The sequence below is a fragment of the Bos grunniens genome, chromosome 11, assembly GCF_055505025.1.
Source record: "Bos grunniens cultivar Pamir isolate PY7600 chromosome 11, Bosgru_T2T1.0, whole genome shotgun sequence".
Taxonomy (NCBI): Eukaryota; Metazoa; Chordata; class Mammalia; order Artiodactyla; family Bovidae; genus Bos; species Bos grunniens.
In genome coordinates, this window is record NC_141175.1 from 72,204,602 (window position 1) to 72,227,414 (window position 22,813).

Below are 22,813 nucleotides of genomic sequence, written 5' to 3' on the forward strand. Positions count from 1 at the left end.
GATAAGTAGGGGTTCAGAGAAGAAAGGAAAGTGTGGGCTGGGATAGTTAGACACAGCTTTAAGGGTTAGAGTCCTTAAGAATAGGTAGAGTAAAATTGGGGAAAATCAGGAAGACAGAAAAGCTTTCATGAGAATGCAGGAAAATAATTTTTCTTCTTCTAAAGGAAAATTGCAATAGCTTATTAGATATCCTATATCTACCTTGATGCAAATTTTTTCTTCAATACCCTTTTAAAAACAAACATATATTTACCATGAGAACACACCCTAATGCTGGGGAAGACTAAAGGCAAAAGGGGAAAAGGGCAGTAGAGGATGAGGTGGTTATATAGCATCACTGACTCAATGGACATGAGTTTGAGCAAACTCCAGGAGATAGGGGAGGACAGAGAAGCCTGGTGTGCTGCAGTCCATGGCATTGCAAACCGTGAGACACCACTGAATGACTGAACAACAGCAAATATCTAGTATCTATTTTTCAAAACCAGATAGGTCATCAGCATCCCTCTGTGAAGTTTCTCTAGCCTCCTGCCCACTATTTCCCTGATTTGCCGTGCTCCTGCAGTTCTACAGTGCTCACTCTGCCTTGATCCCAAGATGTTCTCTTTTGGATTCATGAGCTCTTCCTCTGTGCTCCACATGACTCTCTACTCCACCCCACTTCTCTGGCAAAGACCTTTCAAATCATCCTCAAGGGCCCAGCAGAGCACACCTCTTCTTCTATGAAGTCTCCTCCTTCCTGCCCCACCTCCTTTGAAAACCTGATGACTGCTTTCTTTGGCCATCACTTTTGGCGCACACACTGAATCCTGGGTTATGCCGCACCTTTGGTTGCTTGCTTATGCAACAGCGTCCCTGTGAGTTCTCTTAGGTATGATACATCTCATTTGGCATTGTCACCTCAGTAGCTAGCGAAATAGATAGTATATAATAGATGCTCACCGAGGTAAACATACACTCACCAGTGAAAATGTTGGGTAAGTTAAGCGAACTCGAGGTGACTGTTACTCATCTCCCTCTTTCTTGCCTTAAAAAATGAGATCCCAGGACTCACATAGAGAATTTTTATTTTTTAAACATCTATCCATGTTTGAGGATTCATTCTTTAGAATAAAAGCTCTTTATCAAGAAAGCACCATATGTTCATGTTCAATGAAATTAAAAAAAAAATTAATGGCCAGCAAGAAAAACAAAGTTCATTCCAAGTCTATACTTACTTGGATGGAAAAGTCTTAACTAACCTCTTAGAGACAAGGTATCACTCTTCTCTTCTTGCCATACTTAACTGTTTTGGTACTATGAGTGTTCGCCTTCAAAAAAAAAGGTTTCAGTAATAGATTGCTAACTAGGCATAAATGAAAGCAAAATGAGGGCTCCACAAGAAAGACATTTTATGAATCATTGCCATCTTAAATTTCTACCCTAGTATTTTCTCCTAAGGGCTCTCACTGACTAATGACTTGGGGCGGGGGGGACCTGCAAAAATAAAGTTATCAGATCAGTTGTGCTTACCACTAAAGCTATTGTCACTTCCCCCCTGAAAATGTTAAATAAAGGCCAAGTCAGATTATAATTTAGCTAACATTTTTTTTCTTTTCAGAATAAGCAAAATAAATGCCAAGTGGAGTAGAAAGTATTGCTTTTCTCTTTGTCTAATGGATTGATGACTGCCTGGGAGGGACTAACGAGCTTTTTGGAATCCACAACTTTCTCACTGCCCAGGACACATCAGGCTTGATGCTATTCCTGCCATTTGAAGATAATGAACAATCATCTTTGTCACAAATAAGAACTTACTTCAGTTCAGTTCAGTTCAGTCGCTCAGTCATATCTGACTCTTTGCAACCCCATGAATCGCAGCACACCAGGCCTCCCTGTCCATCACCATCTGTTGGAGTTCACTCAAACTCATGAAGCTAGCAACCTTAAGCAAGAAAAACTGCTTACTAACATTTCACACCATTAAAACATACCCAACTTGCTTCATTTTTGTTCCTTTGCTACATTCTTGCTATTTTTCTAGGGCTCTTTCCTGATGCTTAATTCAGTAAGAGTTTCTTCTTTTGATTACCCTCATCATGCTGTTTCTCATTTTGTTTAAATTCTTTTAAATCCAACTTTCCCAAACCTGGTAAAGTCCATTGTAACACACAGGGTGTTCTAAACATTTGACTAAGGAATATTTTAGTCTCCCTTCTCTGGGTTTTCTATCCAGTGATCTTAAAACTACTTTGAAAATAGTATTTTAAAATTGTTCTACACAGACCTTGCTTCAAACTAAAAAAAGCAGTATAGCTACAATATTCAGATATTACAATGAAATCCTTTCCTGTCTAATTTATAACTATTCAGATTTCATTTAAAGAGTACTGACACATTTTATCAAGGCCTCTCACTTCAATTTTAAACAAAAACATAATCTGGCGGGGGGTGGAGGGTAAGGAAAATGAAAAAGTAGTTACATAAGGAAACAAAAAAGAAGAAATAGGTACATAACAGCTTAAATGCTTTAAATTGCTAACTTTTGGTACTATATTATGTCCTGTTTTTTTTTGTTTTTTTACATGATCCAGAAAGGTTAATTGGGACCATTTCTAAAGCTCTAGATGAACAATGTAATGGAGTGCTTCTGGAATACCAACAGAACTTAGATTGAATCTCCATTCGCTATTTCCTTAGAAGACTCTCTAGGGTTTGGTTTATTTATCAAAGGTAAAGTGCAAAATTTCAACACAGGTGGTCAGGGATTAACTCACAGCCCTATTGTGCTCTGACTTCTTTCTATCCTTCAAGTTCATACTCTATACAATGGAGATTATAACTGTATCTATATCATAAGGTTGTTGCAAAATGAGATAATACATTAATAGGACTTAGGGCTTGGCACATGATGAACATGTTATAAGCTCATCATGCTAATCATACTATTATTATCTGTATAAAGATTATATCACTTATTATCACATGCAATTGTCATACGGCATAAATTAGATTACTACTATTTTTGTGATGATTCACATGTCCAGAGATATATTTAATATGTTCATATCCTTCACAAATAAAGTTTTGTGTTAATATATGCATTAAAAAGTAGCTGTTTCAGCCTTTATAAAGAATCATCTATAAAAACCTATGAACTATAAAATGAAAATAAATGATATTATTTAAATAAATGCTGGAGACAGTATGGAGAAAAGGGAACCTTTCTGGTGGGAATGTATTGGGTTGGCTAAAAAGTTCATTCCAGTTTTGCAATAACAGTTTACAGAAAATCCCAAATGAACTTTCCAACATCCCAATAAATTGATACAGCCATTATGGAAAATAGTATGGAGGTTTCTTAAAAAGCTAAAGATAGAACTACCATATGACCCAGCAATTCCACTACTGGCCATATATCCAGAGAAAACCATTAGTGAAAAGACACATACACCCCAAAGTTCACTGAAGCCTTATTTACAATGTCAGGACATGGAAGCAATGTAAATGTCCATCAACAGAAGAATAGATAAAGAAGATATGGTACATACATATAATGGAATATTGCTCAGTCATAAAAGGGATGAAATTGGGTCATTTGCAGAGATGTGGAAAGACCTAGAGACTCATACAGAGTAAAGTAAGTCAGGAAGAGAAAAACATATCATTATATTAATGCATATATGTAGAATACAGAAAAATGGTAAAGATGATCTTATTTGCAATGCAGAAATAGAAACACAGACTTAGAGAACAAACATATGTATACCAAGCCAGGAAGCTGGGATGGAATGAATTGGGAAATTGGGATTGACATATATACATCTCTATGCATAAAATAGATCACTAATGAGAACCTACTGTATAGCACATGGAACTCTACTCAGTGCTCTATGGTGACCTAAATGGGAAGAAATCCAAACAAGAGGGGACATATGTATACGTATGACTGACTCACTTTGCTGTACATGAGAAACTGACACAGCAGTGGAACGCAACTATACTCCAATTAAAAAAAAAAAAAAGACAGGGTACATATATACCATGGAATACTACTCAGCTATAAAAAAGAATGAAATAATGCCATTTGCAGCAACATGGATGCAACCAGAGATTATTATACTAAGTGAAGTAATCCAGAAAGAGAAAGACAAATTCCGCTTATATCACTTATGATATCACTTACATGTGGGATCTAAAATATGACACAAATGAGCCTATGTATAAAATAGAAACAAACTCACAGACATAGAGAACAGACTTATGGTTACCAAAGGGGAGGGCAGGGAGGGAGAGGGATGGACTGGGAGTTTGGGGTTGGTCAGTTCAGTTCAGCTCAGTTGCTCAGTTGTGTCCGACTCTGCAACACCATGGACTGCAGCACGCCAGGCTTCCCTGTCCATCACCAACTCCCAGAGCTTGCTCAAACTCATGTCCATCAAGTCGATGATGCCATCCAGCCATTTCATCCTCTGTCATCCTCTTCTCTCCTGCCTTCAGTCTTTCCCAGCATCAGGGTCTTTTCCAATGAGTCAGTTCTTCACATCAGGTGGCCAGAGTACTAGAGTTTCAGCTTCAGTATCAGTCCTTCCAATGAATATTCAGGACTGATTTCCTTTACAATTGACTGGTTGGATCTCCTTGCAGTCCAAGGGAATTTCAAGAGTCTTCTCCAGCACCACAGTTCAAAAGCATCAATCCTTTGGCACTCAGCTTTCTTTATAGTCCAACTCTCACATCCATACATGACTACTGGAAAAACCATAGCTTTGCCTAGATGGACCTTTGTCAGCAAAGTAATATCTTTACTTTTTAATACACTTTCTAGGTTGGTCATAGTTTTTATTCCAAGGAGCTAGTGTCTTTAAATTTCATGACTGCAGTCACCATCTACAGTGATTTTGGAGCCCCCCAAAAATAAAGTCTCTCACTGTTTCCATTGTTTTCCCATCTATTTGCCATGAAGTGATGGGACTGGATGCCATGATCTTAGTTTTCTGAATGTTGATTTTTAAGCCAGCTTTTTCACTCTCTTCTTTCACTTTCATCAAGAAGCTCTTTAGTTCTTCTTTGCTTTCTGCCATAAGGGTGGTGTCATCTGTGTATCTGAGGTTATTGATATTTTTCCTGGCAGTCTTGATTCCAGCCTGTGCTTCATCCAGCCTGGCATTTCGTATGATGCACTCTGCACATAGGTCAAACAAGCAGGGTGACAACATACATACGTGACATACTCCTTTCCCAATTTGGAAAGGTCTGTCTAGTCAAAGCTATGGTTTTTCCAGTAGTCATATATGGATGCAAGAATTGTACTATAAAGAAAGCTGGGTGCAAAGAATTGATGCTTCTGAACTGTGGTGTCGGAGAAGACTCTTGAGAGTCCCTTGGACTGAAAGGAGTACATCAAGGCTGTATGCTGTCACCCTGCTTGTTTGACTTATATGCAGAGTACATCACGGGAAATGCCAGGCTGGATGAAGCATAGGCTGGAATCAAGATTGGATTGGTAGATGCGAACTATTACATTTAGAATGGATAAACAACAAGGTCCTAAGAAATAGCACAAGGAACTGTTAATATATTCAATATCCTATGATAAATCATAATGGGAAAGAATATTTAAAAGAGAATGTATTAAGAAAAAGAAGATAAATGATACTGTTTAAAATATATTGCAAAATAATCAGGCTCCTCTGTCCATGGGATTCTCCAGGCAGAAATACTGGAGTGGGCTGCTATGCTCTCTTCCAGGGGATCTTCCCAACCCAGGGATCAAACTCACATCTCCTGCATTGCAGGCAGATTCTTTACCATCTGAGCCACCAGGGAAGGCCAATCATGATAATATGTAACATTTATTGCATAGTGTCTATACATATACAACATGGTAAGTGCTCTATTTGCATTGCCATATCTAACCATCATACAAACCTCTGAGGAAAGTATGTGAATTAAATTAAATTAAAAAGCTACATGAATAGCTCAAGATTATGTAGTTAGTCTAGTCAGGGCTATGGTTTTTCCTGTGGTCATGTATGGATGTGAGAGTTGGACTGTGAAGAAGGCTGAATGCTGAATAATTGATGCTTTTGAACTGTGGTGTTGGAGAAGACTCTTGAGAGTCCCTTGGACTGCAAGGAGATCCAGCCAGTCCATTCTAAAGGAGATCAGCCCTGGGATTTCTTTGGAAGGAATGATGCTAAAGCTGAAACTCCAGTACTTTGGCCACCTCATGCAAAGAGTTTACTCATTGGAAAAGACTCTGATCCTGGGAGGGATTGGGGGCAGGAGGAGAAGGGGAGGACAGAAGACGAGATGGCTGGATGGCATCACTGACTCGATGGACGGGAGTCTGAGTGAACTCCGGGAGTTGGTGATGGACAGGGAGGCCTGGCGTGCTGCGATTCATGGGGCTGCAAAGAGTCGGACACGACTGAGCGACTGAACTGAACTGAACTGAAGGTTTTGAACCCAGGCATTCTAATTCTTATATTACAAATAAGTGATTCACTCTTCAGAGGCCATATAGTACCTTTAAAACAAATCAGATAAATAACTAAAACTGTGTGTTAGAATGGTAATTACTTACCATTGAATCAATTATTGTTACCTCTTATCTTTAGTTTTCAGGCTAACTTTAAGATAATATTCTTTGTGCTTAATTTTCTGTAGTTCTAAATGATGATATAATGAGGTATGAAATTATTTTTTTTTAATTTTGATTAGAAATCTTTGGACCTCATTAAGCCATGGGTTGGTGTTTTTTACTTTTTTTTTCCTAGAAAATTTTCAGCCATGGTGACCTTAAGTAATACCTCTATCCTATACCCCTGAGCAGCAAAGTGCTAGGTAAATTCTAATCTACCTTTTTGTACACTAATTCATTTTTCTATAGTTTTTAATTTGGTGTTAAACACACCTATTGAGTTCCTAATGTGGGTTAGTTTTTTGTTTTAGTTTCAGAATTTCTACTTGGTTATTTTTCAAGCCTACTATTTTACTTTTGATAATTTCCTACAGATATTTAATAAATGTATGTCTTTCATTTCTTAAAAGATAATAAATTTGTTTTTAATATTTGTTCAGTTATTCCAGTCTGTTTATCTTTTATCTGCTGCTTCACTTTTTTGTTTGCTTATTTATGTATATGCTCAGTAACATTTGTATTCAAAAAATTATTTGTAGAAACAACTTGAGGCTTAAATAAAAGCCTCATTCTAACTGAGAAGATTGTTGTTTACTTCTGCAATCTCTCTGGGGCTCCCTACCAGTCTAAGAACATTTTCCAGATCATCCAGAATACAAGATCTTGGCTGCACGTTCACCTAAGAGGACATTTATTTCCGGTTCAAGTTTTCCCTGACAGTAGAAACATTCAGAACCTCAGTATGTCAGATGAACTCTCCACCTGGGTGAGACACTGTGTTTTAAGTTTTGTCCTGTTAGTCTCATAAGACCACCATAATGAAAGGTCATTTTCTTAGTCTTTTGTTTTCAAATAAGAAAATGTCCTTAGGAAAAATTGCACATTTAAGATTTGACCCTACATTTATGATTTCCCATTTATTCCAGCATTTTGGCCTGGTAATTCCTTGCTTTAAAAAACAACAACAAAACACCTCTTTGGTGCATTTTAAGTTTGTCCCAAATAGAACAGTTGCTCTACATTTCCTAGCCTGCAATTAGTAGAAGCAGATGTTTCAGCTCCATACACTTAACAATTGTTATATTTAGTTTGCAGTTCAAAATTGTCCTTCCCTTGGACTGATATCAAATATTCCTTAAATAAACATTAGTTACTGGTACTAACACCCACCTCAAGCAACTTATTAGAAATCATGGTGAGAATCCAGCTCTTGGCTTTGCATCTGAAGTAGCAAACACCTATCAAACATTTCAGTGTCTTGGCCCTTTTCCAGCTGTACTGCTCCCAGGAAACTCCAGTAACCCCTCCAAACTAGACATCTAGGGAGAGGTAGCCACTTTAAGGAGAAAGGAGATAGAGGTCATGTGGTCTTTAAAATACCTTGAAGGAATACTAACACTTTAGGTTAATAGATAAAAATCATCAGCGTGACTACATGTACCAGGCCATTCCCTTATTCCTAGTGGCACTGACTCTGGAATAAGATGATCTGATTTCTATCTCAGTTGTACTGTTCAAATGTTTTCCTCGCTTCTCATGAACATGTTTCTTATATCTTAGGCTAAAGGAGAGTTACTATTAATCACAGAAATTTTGATACCAAAGAGTTATTTTTATGGTCAACCTAGCAAACACCAGTTTTTGGCTCTGCCAGTCCCTGGAACACAAGAACACTAGACGTTTATTTTCATTTGCTTATCTCACCAAAATTTTAGCCATTTCATCAGGAGTCCATCTCAAATCAGTGAACTTAATTCCCACTGGCATGGCTTTAAAAGAACATTTTATTTTTTTGTCTACCAACTTACTAAGTCTTTGATTAATCAATGCTTTCCCAGGTCTATTGCTTGATTTTTTTTTTTTTCAAATGAAGCAGTAAACATAGGGTTGCTACCTCCATCTTCGTTCTAATGATAATGTGTCTTTTAAAAATTTCATTTAGGAACTGTTCATATTTATAGAAACTTACATATGACATTATATAATTAAAAGCACTATCATCAGTTATTTGTTGATGAGCCCCAAATTGTATGCATACCAAGCCAAAAGGAAGAATTCAGTGTTCGAGAAGTTTTAAGAGTAATAGAAAAGGATTCATTAATTAGTCAAATCCATACACTTTTAACCTGAAAGCACACTTGATACCATTTAATAAGGATTTACTGGAGCATAACTTTTGCTCAGAATGTCCAGAATGAATTAAAGTATAAAATATGATCCCTGTCTTTAAAAGATACAATGTTTTTCATATTGTTGGAAGAGCAAGAAATAGAGTGAGAAGGGGTGAGAGGTGGCAGAAGTAGGGAGCCACAGAAGGGAAAACATTGGGAAAAATACATGAAGCATGAATATATTAAAAGCTTCTGCTGTAGCAGGTGGAACAAAAGCCTGGATAAAAAGTTTTGATGTTACTAAGGACCTAAGATTGTTAGCTCTGGAAATCATTAATTATCATCTACTATGGATTTTATGACCAACCTAGATAGCATATTGAAAAGCAGAGCCATTACTTTGCCATCAAAGGTCTGTCTAGTCAAGGCTATGGTTTTTCCAATAGTCATGTATGGATGTAAGAGTTGGACTGTGAAGAAAGCTGAGGACTGAAGAATTGATGCTTTTGAACTGTGGTGTTGGAGAAGACTCTTGAGAGTCCCTTGGACTGCAAGGAGATCCAACCAGTCCATTCTAAAGGAGATCAGTCCTGGGATTTTTTTGGAAGGACTGATACCGAAGCTGAAACCCCAGTACTTTGGTCACCTCATGCGAAGAGTTGACTCATTGGAAAAGACTCTGATGCTGGGAGGGATTGGGGGCAGGAGGAGAAGGGGATGACAGAGGATGAGATGGCTGGATGGCATCACCGACTTGATGGATGTGAGTTTGAGTGAATTCCAGGAGTTGGTGATGTACAGGGAGGCCTGGCATGCTGCAATTCACGGGGTCACAAAGAGTCGGACATGACCGAGCAAGTGAACTGAACTGAACTGATGGAGCCCTTCTAAATTTTCTGGACAAGAAAATGAATGATGAGTAAGAGTTTATGGTCATTATATATTTTCTCACTATGTCTAATAGAAATTAAAGAATGAGTTTGTGTTTGGTAAAAGTTGGAGAAGAAAAACCTAGAGAAGACCTTAACAATCAAATATTTGAAATGGCCCAAAAATGTTTTCAGAAAAACATCACCAGCTTAAACCTCTGGATATTAAGATTTGGTAAGTCTGGTAGAGTACCTGGGAATCATATAAACATGTTTGGCAATCACTAGCTGTGAGAGAAAATAAATGCTAGTCTAAGGTAATAATGGTAGAAATGGAGAAGAAATTTATTAAAGAGAGTTTCCCAAGAGGAGGCTCAGTAGTCTTTGGATTCCAGACATGAAAGGTAAGAGAAAGAGATACTTTGTATCAAAGATGATTCTGAAATTGTCACCTAATAGGTATATAACAAATCTTATTAACTGATTTAATACCTTTAACATTTTAAAGTTAGATTTCATAAGAATAATTGAAGGAAGAATTGAAGGAACGCAAACCATTAGTCCTTAAACATACAGAGAAAGTGGGAAAGAGCAAAATTAGAGCAGAATACCAAACCCCTAACCTCCCCTGAGTTGACTTGTAATTCAATTACACTGGCAAATCAACATAGGAGAAAAAAAAAGCATATAATCAGGGAGGAATTGATCACATTTAATTTCCCTAGATGCATAGCTCAAGAAAGCGGAAATACTTTGACATTATCAAGTAGAAATTGTATCTAGCATGAATTTTGGGGGAATTATTTTCTCTCTAAAGGCAGCTTTCATTTGTGTTAATCCTTAAAATGGGTCAGTCTGGAAGCAATGAAGATAAAGAGAAAAATCAATTTCTAGTGCATGACCATGAGTCAGAACAGTCAGTCTTTTTTTATTAACTCTTAATGAGTGAACTACTTTTTGGAATGAAGGAGGGATATACTAACAATCTCAATGGATTACTTCAAGCAAGTCTCTTTTTCTCCCTCTGCTTATCTCTTAACCTTGAAAGACAGAGAATTGGACTAAATAGTCTCTGAAGCTTTTCTGGTTCTAAGCAGCTTCTGCAGTATCAGCTGAATGGTTGATGTTCTTAAATTACCAAATGTACTATCTAAATTAGCATTAAAGAAATGTGAGAGGTTCATAAAAAGCCCAGGAAGAAGGATAATAGGATAATATATATTAAAATTATCCAATTCTTTCCTTTTTATGAATTAATATTTATTATTTATTATTGGAAAAAGAGGGAAAGGATGTTATTATTATCATCATTTTTTTTTAAAAGTGTGAAAGTTCAGCATTTGTCATTATTATTTTTTTAATGCTACTATGTAAACTGCATTAACACAAACATTCAATTTCTTCAGGGATTTCCCAGATGTAAATTAAAGTTTTCCTATAGGATAGCCAGCTTATCATTTATTATAGCCATTAAAATGAGTAAATTCTATTTTTGAGAGGGAGAAAGACAAAAATAATAATTAACATATCATTCTAGCTTAAGGGGCTATTAATTTCAGTGAACTGTATAAGCACATACTTTCATGGCACACAAACGTGCCTTTGTCTTGCATTGTACATTTAGTGTTTCTGTTACAGGACTACACACAGAGGTATTTCTACTGATAGAAAGGGATAGGAACAGATTTTCCACAATTTCTGGTAGCTGCTGCTTCTCAGATTTATCATTCTTCCTCATTAGTCCTCCTCAGGGTCTTCCCTTCCAATGGTCACGTCTATTTTGCTCTGACTATCCATTACAGTCGGGTGCTTACTGCTAGCTTCCTTCCTTCTCTAGGCTGCATGAATGCACCAACTATGTTTGGCCATGGGAAACTGGCTCTAGCCTTTCTGTTTGGCCATGTTGGATACCACAGAAAATATGCAGATGTAAGCTATGATGAGTTTGCTATGTAAGCAAACTCATGCAGCATGCTATTGTTGCTTTATTTCTACATGGACTACATTACTTTTTACTTCATTTATACAAAATATTTGAGTTGGGCCAAAGGTGGGATTATTAAGTGGAGTTAGGCAACTACTTAAAAACATATTGTGTAGTATGGGCAGACTAATTCCCTGATTGCTAGGCTCTTCAGGCTATTTCCTAATATTGTGAAATATTAAGGGATACTGAAACTGACATCAAGCATCCTAGGAGATCAGTTAGAAAGAGTCTGAGTGTGGTTCTTAAGTGTTTTTCTTAAGTGTTGCATACATTTACTGTTTCTAACAGCCTTGTGAAATACATAATAACAATATCAATCAATATTTAACTAATTGCCTATGGCCCGAGGCACTGTACTAGGTGATGGGCATGTACCAGAAGAAGAAATCAAACAAGGTCCTGCTCTCACAGTGTATATAGTTCAGAGTAGATTGGTTTCAATTGAATGACACAAATGACAAAAATTACAGCTGTGATGAGGGTTGCAATGAGTAGGTACACAGGGATACAAGAATTCGTACTGGGATGGTCAGGGAAAGCTTTTTTGAGGAGGTGTTTTCAGAGCTGAGCTCTATGGATGAGTAGAGTAACCAGGCAAACAGGGGAGATAAAAGCATTTCAAGCAGAAGGCACAGTAAATAGGGGAGAGGAGCTGCTGCTGCTACTGCTAAGTCGCTTCAGTTGTGTCCAACTCTGCATGACCCCATAGACGGCAGCCCACCAGGCTCCCCCGACCCTGGGATTCTCCAGGCAAGAACACTGGAGTGGGTTGCCATTTCCTTCTCCAATGCAGGAAAGTGAAAAGTGAAAGTGAAGTCGCTCAGTCGTGTCCAACTCTTAGCGACCCCATGGACTGTAGCCCACCAGGCTCCTCCATCCATGGGAGTTTCCAGGCAAGAGTACTGGAGTGGGTTGCCATTGCTTTCTCTGTATGTATGTGTGTGTATATATATATATACATATGTGTATGTGTGTATGTATACATATGTATACATGTATGTGTGTGTATGTATACATACATATGTATACATGTATGTGTGTATGTGTATACACATGTATACATGTATACATGTGTATACACATTTTTTTTTCCCAAATTCTTTTCCTCACTGCCTCTATTAGGTCTGCTTTTCCAAAGTAAAATTAATGCCATGGCCTACTGTATAATGTAAATAGCTCAAACAACCAGTTCATTGGTGGAAAAAGTAAATAGACTATTATCTGATAACAGATAATTAAAGTTGTCCATATTTATAGCGCTCCCTATTTGCCCAGTGCCCATAGCTATCCCAAGACATCTAGCAGATATCTTTAATTCACAGACTGCTCTCTTAATGCCTTCTACAGGAGCTCTCAGAGCCATGCAAGATAATTGCTTCTGTTTGAAATAGTGTCCTTCTCTTCAAATAGCAGTTAATTTAGGAAGCAGTATGCTAGACACCTTTATTACACAACACTTTATTACACAACACTTCTTAGTACACAGATTCCTTGGTACACTTGCTCTGTTGCTTTCACTGCAAAGTACAGAGTGAAGCCCAGGACTCTATGCAGCCTAAAAAATGACAGAATCTCAAAACAAAGTTCTCTGTGACACCGTTTACCCAAAGGGCAAGACTCATGTCTCATCCACCATACACAGTGGATGGTGAGGCCATTTGTAGCCTTCTTCACTACTGTTGGGACTTCCCTGGTAGCTCAGTTGGTAAAGAATCTGCCTGCAATGCTGCAGATCCTGTTTTGATTGCTGGGTCAGAAAGTTCCCCTGGAGAAGGGATAGGTTACCCACTCCAGTATTCTTGGGCTTCCCTGGTGCTTTAGTTGGTAAAGAATTTGCCTGAACTGTGGGAGACCTGGGTTGGGAAGATTCCCTGGATGAGGACATGGCAACCCACTCCAGTATTCTTGCCTTGAGTATCCCTATGAACAGAGGAGCCTAGCGAGCTACAGTCCATGGGGTCACAAAGAGCTGGACATGACTGAGCGAGTAAGCACACAGACATCACTACCGTTGGGTAGCTAGGTTCCTCTGAACTCTTGAAGAAGAAAAAGAAAAGAAACTTCTACATTTTGCACCATATTTAAATCTTATTGACAAAAGAAATTAAGGAATGCTTAAGTAGAACAGGTAAGGGAATAAAATCAAACCATTCTACAGCTGTTACAATTCTACCTCTGTTTCTCTTTAGCTAGCACTAATGTCTGTATCTTGTATGAATTTTTAATTAGGGTAAATTATTGAATTATAGTTCTATCTACCTAAAAATTTCCTTTCACTCCATGAGTCTATTAGCTATATCTCTAATGAGAATACCGAGTTCCCTTTTTACTTCTAAAGGGAAAAATCGTATTTTCAGTTTGCAATTCAGAACTGGTTTTGCTGTTGTCTGCTGCCATATTCTTGACTGGCATTGATGTATTAGAGAGAGAAGTTACTGAAGCCTTGTTGCAGGCACTTCTGCATCCTTAGAATGTGAACAGAATATGAGTCAGGAAAAATCTCTTCAACACAAGATAATAAAAAGTTCAATTTAGTACTGTTTCACTTATGTTCGGGCAAGGCAATAAGACTTGTATTACCTTCCTCCAGATCCTGTGTTAACTATTCCATGTGTGTGTGTTTTAGGTGGTGGTCTTTAGGTAAAAGGCTGTTTTTGTATTTTTTATTGAAATGAACAGCTCCAAGCAAGGGATGAAATAGATAGAGATTTACATTTACCCCAAGGGGGAAGCTTTAAGTACAGTGGTACTATAATCATTAGAAATGCAAATTGCATACTCTAGGGACCAGAAGCAGAGAAGGCAATGGCACCCCACTCCAGTACTCTTGCCTGGAAAATCCTATGAATGTGCGTTAGTATACTGTATTTATGTTTTTCCTTCTGGCTTACTTCACTCTGTATAATAGGCTCCAGTTTCATCCACCTCATTAGAACTGATTCAAATGTATTCTTTTTAATGGCTGAGTAATACTCCATTGTGTATATGTACCACAGCTTTCTTATCCATTCATCTGCTGATGGACATCTAGGTTGCTTCCATGTCTTGGCTATTATAAACAGTGCTGCGATGAACATTGGGGTACACGTGTCTCTTTCCCTTCTGGTTTCCTCAGTGTGTATGCCCAGCAGTGGGATTGCTGGATCATAAGGCAGTTCTATTTCCAGTTTTTTAAGGAATCTCCACACTGTTCTCCATAGTGGCTGTACTAGTTTGCATTCCCACCAACAGTGTAAGAGGGTTCCCTTTTCTCCACACCCTCTCCAGCATTTATTATTTGTAGACTTTTGGATCGCAGCCATTCTGACTGGTGTGAAATGGTACCTCATAGTGGTTTTGATTTGCATTTCTCTGATAATGAGTGATGTTGAGCATCTTTTCATGTGTTTGTTAGCCATCTGTATGTTTGCCAGTCCAGGTTCGATGCATGATGCTGGATGCTTGGGGCTGGTGCACTGGGACGGCCCAGAGGGATGGTATGGGGAGGGAGGAGGGAGGAGGGTTCGGGATGGGGAACACATGTATACCTGTGGCGGATTCATTTTGATATTTGGCAAAACTAATACAATTATGTAAAGTTTAAAAATAAAATAAAATTGGAAGAATAAAAAAAAAAAAAAATCCTATGAATGGAGGAGCCTGGTAGGCTGCAGTCCATGGGGTCGCTAAGAGTCAGACACGACTGAGCGACTTCACTTTCACTTTTCACTTTCATGCATTGGAGAAGGAAATGGCAACCCACTCCAGTGTTCTTGCCTGGAGAATCCCAGGGACAGTGGAGCCTAGTGGGCTGCCATCTATGGGGTCGCACAGAGTCGGACACGACTGAAGTGACTTAGCAGCAGCAGGGACCAGAAGGCACAATTCTCAACTTCAGAGGTTTTCAAGTAAAGAAACAGTGCTGTTCATTTCCTAAGGTTTTCAAATAGTACTACGGCAAATTTGGAGGGGTCTGTGATAGTCCCAGATCGAGAAAGATGTAAACTTGTGAATTAATAACAAAGATAATGGAATATTGCTTTGATTTTTAATATAAAGTGTTTCTGTCCTGGAGGGGGAGATAGAGTTCAATACTACTCTTGATAATACATCCTGCTTTTCTTACTAACTTCATTCATTTTATTTCATAGCATTTTGCTGGTGCTGTTTCCTTCTCTGTCTTTATTCTCCCTTAAAGAATTAATTTGAAGTTAACTGCTACCATGGGGCAATAGAAACCTTTTTAATGAATGTGGTTTAGATATTGCATTTATTGCAAATGGTACAAGAGATTCTATATTCAATACAGCACATATGCTGAGTGCCAGGTACTGTTCCAAGAGCCTTACACACACTTAATTTTCACAACCCTGCTAGGAAGATGCTATTGCCATTCCCATTTTATTGATTAGAAAACTGAGGCATAGAAAAGCTAGATTACATTTCACACAGGCAGAAAATAAAAGAATGTGGATTTGTATCTACAAAAACCAGTTTCAGAGACTGTGTTTTTAACCAGGCTAGTCATTTAACATCCAAATTGAGATAATTTTGAGAGTTGAAAAGGGCCCTGCTAATAATTAAACTGGGAACATAGATGTAAATTAAGGTGATCCAATGCAAACAATGGAGAAGGAAATGGCAACCCACTCAAGTATTCTCACCTGGAGATTTCCATGGACAGAGGAGCCTGGTGAGCTCTGGGGTTGCAAAGAGTCAAACTTGACTGAGTGACTAACACACAACACACAAAGCAAACAATGATATATGGTCACCCTACTGTTAATCTCCATTCTATGCTGCTCCAACTTTATTCCTACACTTACTATGTTATCAAATAGAAGTAGGGGATAATTGTAGCCATATAGTAAATATAGGCCTTTTATAATTTATAGAAGTGTTGTTCTGGGAAACAAACTCACTTAGAAGAACAATGCAGATAGTGGAGTGCAGTTTATTACACCAGCAGGCCCAAGGCAGAGTCTTCTCTTAGACAAGGACCCCAATTAGTTTTTGTGAAAACCTTATATAACCTAAGTGTATGTGCCTAAACCCACTTCCCCAAATTCCCTGAAATGAGTCTGAACAAAGGCAAAGAAAGACACAATCAAAGTTAACCCTTGATTCATATGCCTTAAGTCTAGGCAGTTAACAGTGGACAGTTATCAATAGGCCTGTGGTCATACCCCAATAAGCATAATAGAATGTATGATTCTATTCAGTTACACAGATAATTAGGCTATTCTTTTAGGGAAGGACAGCCCTGAGGCTCTTCCTTCTGGGGGCCTGGTTTTCCAGTTGGTATGTCATTTCCATAGATGCTGGACTTATAGCTCAAAGTCCCCAGTCCGGCCCAAGATGGAGTCCTGCTTTCAATATAGAGCCTGTTCTGTTTCCTCCTTCAGAAGGATGATGAAGTCTTTCATCAGTAACGAATCCATTTCTCAGTTTCTACTACAATATAGAATATATGCTACTATTAAGGGTGCTGCTTTAATTACATATTTTCAAGTGTCCACCAGCTTCTCTGTCAGAGGGAATTACCTACATCCCACACACTTAAAAAAGATTTACTGCTTTGAGAATAAAGTCCAACTTTAAAATTCCCATGGCATAGTCACTCATCACAAAATAAAACTAATGGTGACAAGTCAAAACAAATTAAGCAACATCAGTTTTGTCAGTTTTCTGCTATAACAATATTATTTCTAGAATACAGATCAGACTAAATTATCATTAAGGTAACATTATAATACTGTGTTTAATGAAAATACAAAATGAAAGTACATTTTAAATTTATTTCTAACTCATTGAATAGAGTTATGAGCTAAGAGACTGATGGAGTCTTTTCTAAGGACAATGAGGATTTAACTGGAAAAATCTCATTTGCAGAGAGTAACTAAATCTCAGCAGATGCCCCTGGAATTCAACTACTCAGAGTCAGAGCATTTCCTACACATGAGAAATTTTCTTTAAAAGAAAGATATGAAGCAGCCATAAGTCAAATGCAGGGTCATTATGTGTGCAAATTTGTTCTTATAATAAATGGGATTAAAGACTGAGCTTTAAGTAAGCCACTGGAATAAATGGGCATATGAAGGAACTTTAACCAGAAGGTAGTTTCTACTTTCCATTTACAGAAATATCTCTATAAAAGCCTGTGTATACTAAACCACCATTTATTTTGAGCTTAGATGTCAAGATGTAGCATATCTTAGTTGAATTATAAGAAATAGTCATTCCAGTAATTTTGTCATTCAGTGAGGGGTAGGGGAGGGAAGAGAAATTTGATATTTGCCTAAGCAATTATGTGGCACAATCATTTAGTTAAAGGTTAAAATAGTGACTGTCAGAGAATATCAACAGAAATGGTGGGGTAAAGATCTTTGAAAACCTTCTTCCCATAAAATCAATGAGAATAATAGAATTATCTATAAATTTAGATGTCCATAAGGTGCATTAAAAAACTTTGATACATACTTAGGAATCTAGAAGTCCTTGCACATATGGGCTGTGTATATGCCCCAGAAAGACCAAGAAAGGGCCTAAACTCTCAAATAGACTAACCTTGAGGCTCTGTGCAATAGGAAGTAAAAGCTAAGGAAGCTATAACCTTCTTGCTGGAGTTTTGAAGGCATACTTTCACAATCATACCAAGCTCCTATACAGCTCTGATCTCTCTTTCCTTTATACTGCTATTGTCACAAATTGCATTTATATAAATTGTGTGTTTATCAACAGAGATTGTTACCAATTGTTATTGCTTTATGTAGTTGCCTACTAAATCAGACAGGAGGAAAGATTATAAATAAGAAATAGATGTATTGTCTTTTTTAGTGTACTTTATCATACATTAAGTATTAATCATAGCCTTTTGAATAATCACAAATTTTTTAAAAATACTATCATAATGCAAAACAGAGCATTTTAAATGATGCACTAAAATCATCTCTTTAATACAAATCAAGGCATTAATAGAGGAGTATGGAAACAACAATTCATAACACATGCAAACAACAAATAGCAAAATGAAAGATGTTAAATCATAATTATCAATAATTAATTTAAATGGAAATAAATTAAAATGCTCCAATGAACAGGCAGAGATTAGAAGAATGAATTAAAAATGATCTAACTGTAAATGAATGGAACTTATATGCCAAATAAACAATAAACACAGAGATCTGGAGTGGCCATGCTCATTTCAGACAACATAGGGTTTACAGAAAAAAAACTGCTTGTAGAGAAAAAGAAAAATATTTCCTAATAATAAAAGTGTCAATCAAGAAGATGTAACAGTAGTAAACATATATGGACCTAACACCAGAGCTTCAAAATACATGGGGCAATATATGACAGAATTTTAAAGAAAAGATAATACAGCACTGGTAGTTGGTAATGTTAGTATTTCATTTTCAATAATGATTAGAACACCTATCCAGAGAAACAACAACTTGAACAACACTATAAGTTGAGTAGACTCAGTAGATGTCTACACAATACTCCATACAGTAGCAAAACATATTCTCAAATGCACGTGAAACATTTTCAAAGAAGACCTTATACAATCTCATGAAATGAGTCTTAATATATTTAAAAGGATTGATGTACAAAGTATGCTCTCTGACCAAAATGTAAAAAAAAATTAAAAATCAATAGCAAAGGGAAATGTGGACAGGTCACAAATATGTGAAAATTAAACATTACACTCCTAAATAACTAATGAATCAAAGAGAAAATCACTAGGAAAATTAGAAAATATTTTGAGATGAATGAAAATACACAACATACCATACTTATGAAGCACAGGGAAATGATTCCTGCCCACATGGAGCTTTTAGGTAGAGACTAGCAACAGATACAATAAATTTTCCTATAAGTAGAGTTGACAACTATTGTGTAAAATAATTCCTATCTGTGTCACAGTCTGTTTTTCATCACAGTTCAGCACACAGTCCACTCTGTTACATGGCATGTTTGGAGGAATAGACTTTTTTTGGAAAGGAAAAACTAACAAGATTCTGTTAGTAAAGCAGAAGCACACTGGTTCTGCATCTTTCCTCCTTCCCAGAGAGGCAAACTGGGGCCAAGGTACTCAGCTGGATATGCTAGATGCACCGATAAACCAGAAGAGGGATTCTTCCTTTTTCACAGGCAAGTGTGAAAAAGCATTATTTTTAGTGGAGGAATACTCAGAACACTTTGGTCCAAGACAGTCTGGCTTTTATGTCACCTGCTTAGAGCTACTGTCTGGGAAACTGGAACTGGCAGCTGGAACCTTCTCCCAGTGCTAATCTGTATTTTCAAACAATAAGGACTTACAGTCTTCCATTTTTCATCCCTCCATATACTAACTGAGGGAAGGAGCCCATCAAACTATGGAAGCTGACATGGGTTCAAGGTCCAGACCTGGACCCTGATAGCTCATTGTTTAGGCAAAATTGAAAGTAATTATGTATCTCTATCCCAGACTTGACTCAAAGGATTTTGACTATTAACTGAATCAATATTCTCAATTTCATATGATTTTTTAGCATATTTGAAAGATACTGATTATCACATTTTAGAATTAAAAAAAAATGTAGATGAGTAAACCATGGACTAATGAAACCTCCCTTCCATCTTGAAATGAAGGGATTGCCCATGATGACGACCACATACTGACAGACTAAAGAGATTTCAGCCTCAGACTCTCACTCTCTCTGGAAACACTATTGTCATGGTACATTTAGCAAATGCTTTATTATAATTGAACTTCTATGGAACTACATATTATGCAAATAAATTAATTATCATTTGTAGCATTACAATGGCTAGTAAATCAATTCATAATTATATGACTCTTCAAATAAATAGAATAACACTCCTTAAATTTCCCTGCTGAAGAGCTAATGCATAATATGCTCAAATAGCAAAGCAATAAAACAGTGAAAGGCAAAGCAACATTGTATGCTGAATCACAAAGCAACATTGTATGCTGAATTGTTTGTTTATAATATCAAAATAGTATTAAATAGTAGTAATATATTAAATATTTAATATTATTTAATATTTGTCAAATACTATTAAAATAGTAGTAATTATCAATTGCCAGATGCAATAAAATTGTGAGTAGAAATTTTGCTGATCAGATGTCATGTCTACTGATTCTTTTCATAAGTTTAGAAGCATCCAATGAACAACTGTTTTTTAATATTTTTAATATTTGTGAAACACTTAGAAGTAAAAGAGATCTGAATATATCTAAAATATAATAGAAGTGATCCATCTTCAGGCTATGTAAGGAAATAAAACTCCATCTCTGCAGGGTACCTAGAAGCAATTGTAGCAGGTACTGAGCATAAAATGAAGCCACAGTGACAGCAAATTTTGCTCTCCATCCCTTTACCTCTGAACACACCAAATATCCAGAAGAACTGCCCATAAACAGATCCAATTTTATCTTCATAATCAGTAGCTGACATCTGACTCCAGAACAGACAACCATCTTAATTTCTATCATTTTCTAATCTGGAATATTGATCTCAAGAAGCCTCCTGTATTAAGAGGAGATTGCTTTGCCAAACAAGAATGATTGATGTAGTAAAATTTAAAAAGATAAAGAGAAAACTCACCCTCTCATTGCACTTGCAAAACACACAGGTTGGACAAAATACTGCTAGTGGTATTCTTTTTGGCATCTGAACGGAGAAAGCCTCTCTAGAAATCAAGATATAATCCAGGTGTGAAGACAGACATCAGATGAATCTGGAGCTCTAGAGAGACAGTGAGAATAAAGCATCAGTAAGAAACCATTCCTTATTTTATGTTTATTTTCTGTAGAAGTCCAAGGATCCTGTCATCCAAAGAATGTCTATAATCCAAATATCCAGGGAAGCGTTTGATTTATCCCAGAGGCTGCATACATTTAAAGGCCTTCACTAGGTAAAATAGCCAAGTTGGCTTATTTTATTTTATTGCTACAATAGAAACTGCATATGTACATATATACTAAGAGCCATGCTCTGAAGAGCAAATGGAATGTATAATGAGATATGGCTTTGACATGCTTGGTTGGCAATGTTTTCTCCATTCCATAGTAAATCACAAGAATGGCAGCAACATGCTGTCAGAATGTAAGATAAATAATCATTTTCCTAAGTCCCAGGCACTTTCAACCTCTAGATGAGAATAAAAACCAATTTAGAAGCAGGTTTATTTTTGTGGAATGTAGTCACGAGAGCCCAGTTCTAACAACAGGGGGCCTGGGCTCTCTAAAATACTTATCTGTAGCCTTGGAAATTCATTTAAATCTCCAAGTTCTAAAATCTATGAAATGTGAAGATTTGAAACCTTACCAATTCACCTGTGATACAATGTTGTAAGCTTGAGATCAAATAATATTAAAATAGTAGTGATTATCAATTGCCAGATACGATGAAATTGTGAGGAGAAATTTTGCTGATCAGATGTCATGTCTACTGATTCATTTCATAAGTTTAGAAGCATCCAATGAACAGCTCTTTCTAGCACTTTTAAAATTTGTGTAACACTTAGAAGTAAAAGGGCTCTGAATATATCTAAAATATACCAGAAACGATCTATCTTCAGGCTAGATAAGGGAATAAAACTCCATCTCTGCAGGGTGCCTAGAAGCATTTGTAGTGCAAATTAGTAGAATCCAGGAAAGTGGAAGTGGTGGGCTAGCAGGGCTGAGTAAAAATTTGGCTTGATATGAAAAATCTGGTAGATAAAAAACAACTAGCTGTGTATGCATGCATGTGTGTGTGTGTGTGTGTGCATTCTCTTCTGCTGAGTGACCCTGATTGCACTGAGGCCGCTGTCACAGTCAGGTGAGGAGTCCCTTAACAATTCAAGCCCTGGGGAAGCTTCAATTACAAAACTGAAGCTCAGGGTGTGGGACCCAGAGTCCTTCTAAATTGCAGGAAGTCTCGTGCTGACCTATTGCATTGAAAGACACTGTTAGAGTTTGGTACTTCTCAACCCACTTCAGAAACCAAAACTGAGCTGAAGATACTCCTTGATTTTGCTAAAATTATCGAGTCCCTCTCTTTCCTCTCTTTGGGGAAAAAAAAAAAAAGATATTCTGACAGAGAAAATCGCTTAAACACAGACACACATACAAAATACCATACAATTGGCTTTACTGACTCTTCTTCCTATGTTAGTTTTTTGCAGAATTTACTCATTCTCCTCTTTCTGTGTAAAGTCAAGGTTTGAAGCAATAACTATAAGAGGTATT

General features: G+C 37.1%; 1 long non-coding RNA gene across 6 annotated transcripts in view; it reads right to left on the minus strand.

Moving 5' to 3' along the window:
• LOC147363325 (uncharacterized) overlaps positions 1-22,813 on the minus strand; it is a 376,602-nt gene that overhangs the window by 89,622 nt on the left and 264,167 nt on the right. For all 6 annotated transcript variants that reach the window (XR_015136968.1, XR_015136970.1, XR_015136966.1 and 3 more), the window contains one exon: positions 21,186-21,326. This is a non-coding gene — a long non-coding RNA (uncharacterized LOC147363325). The remainder of the gene's footprint in view (positions 1-21,185; positions 21,327-22,813) is intronic.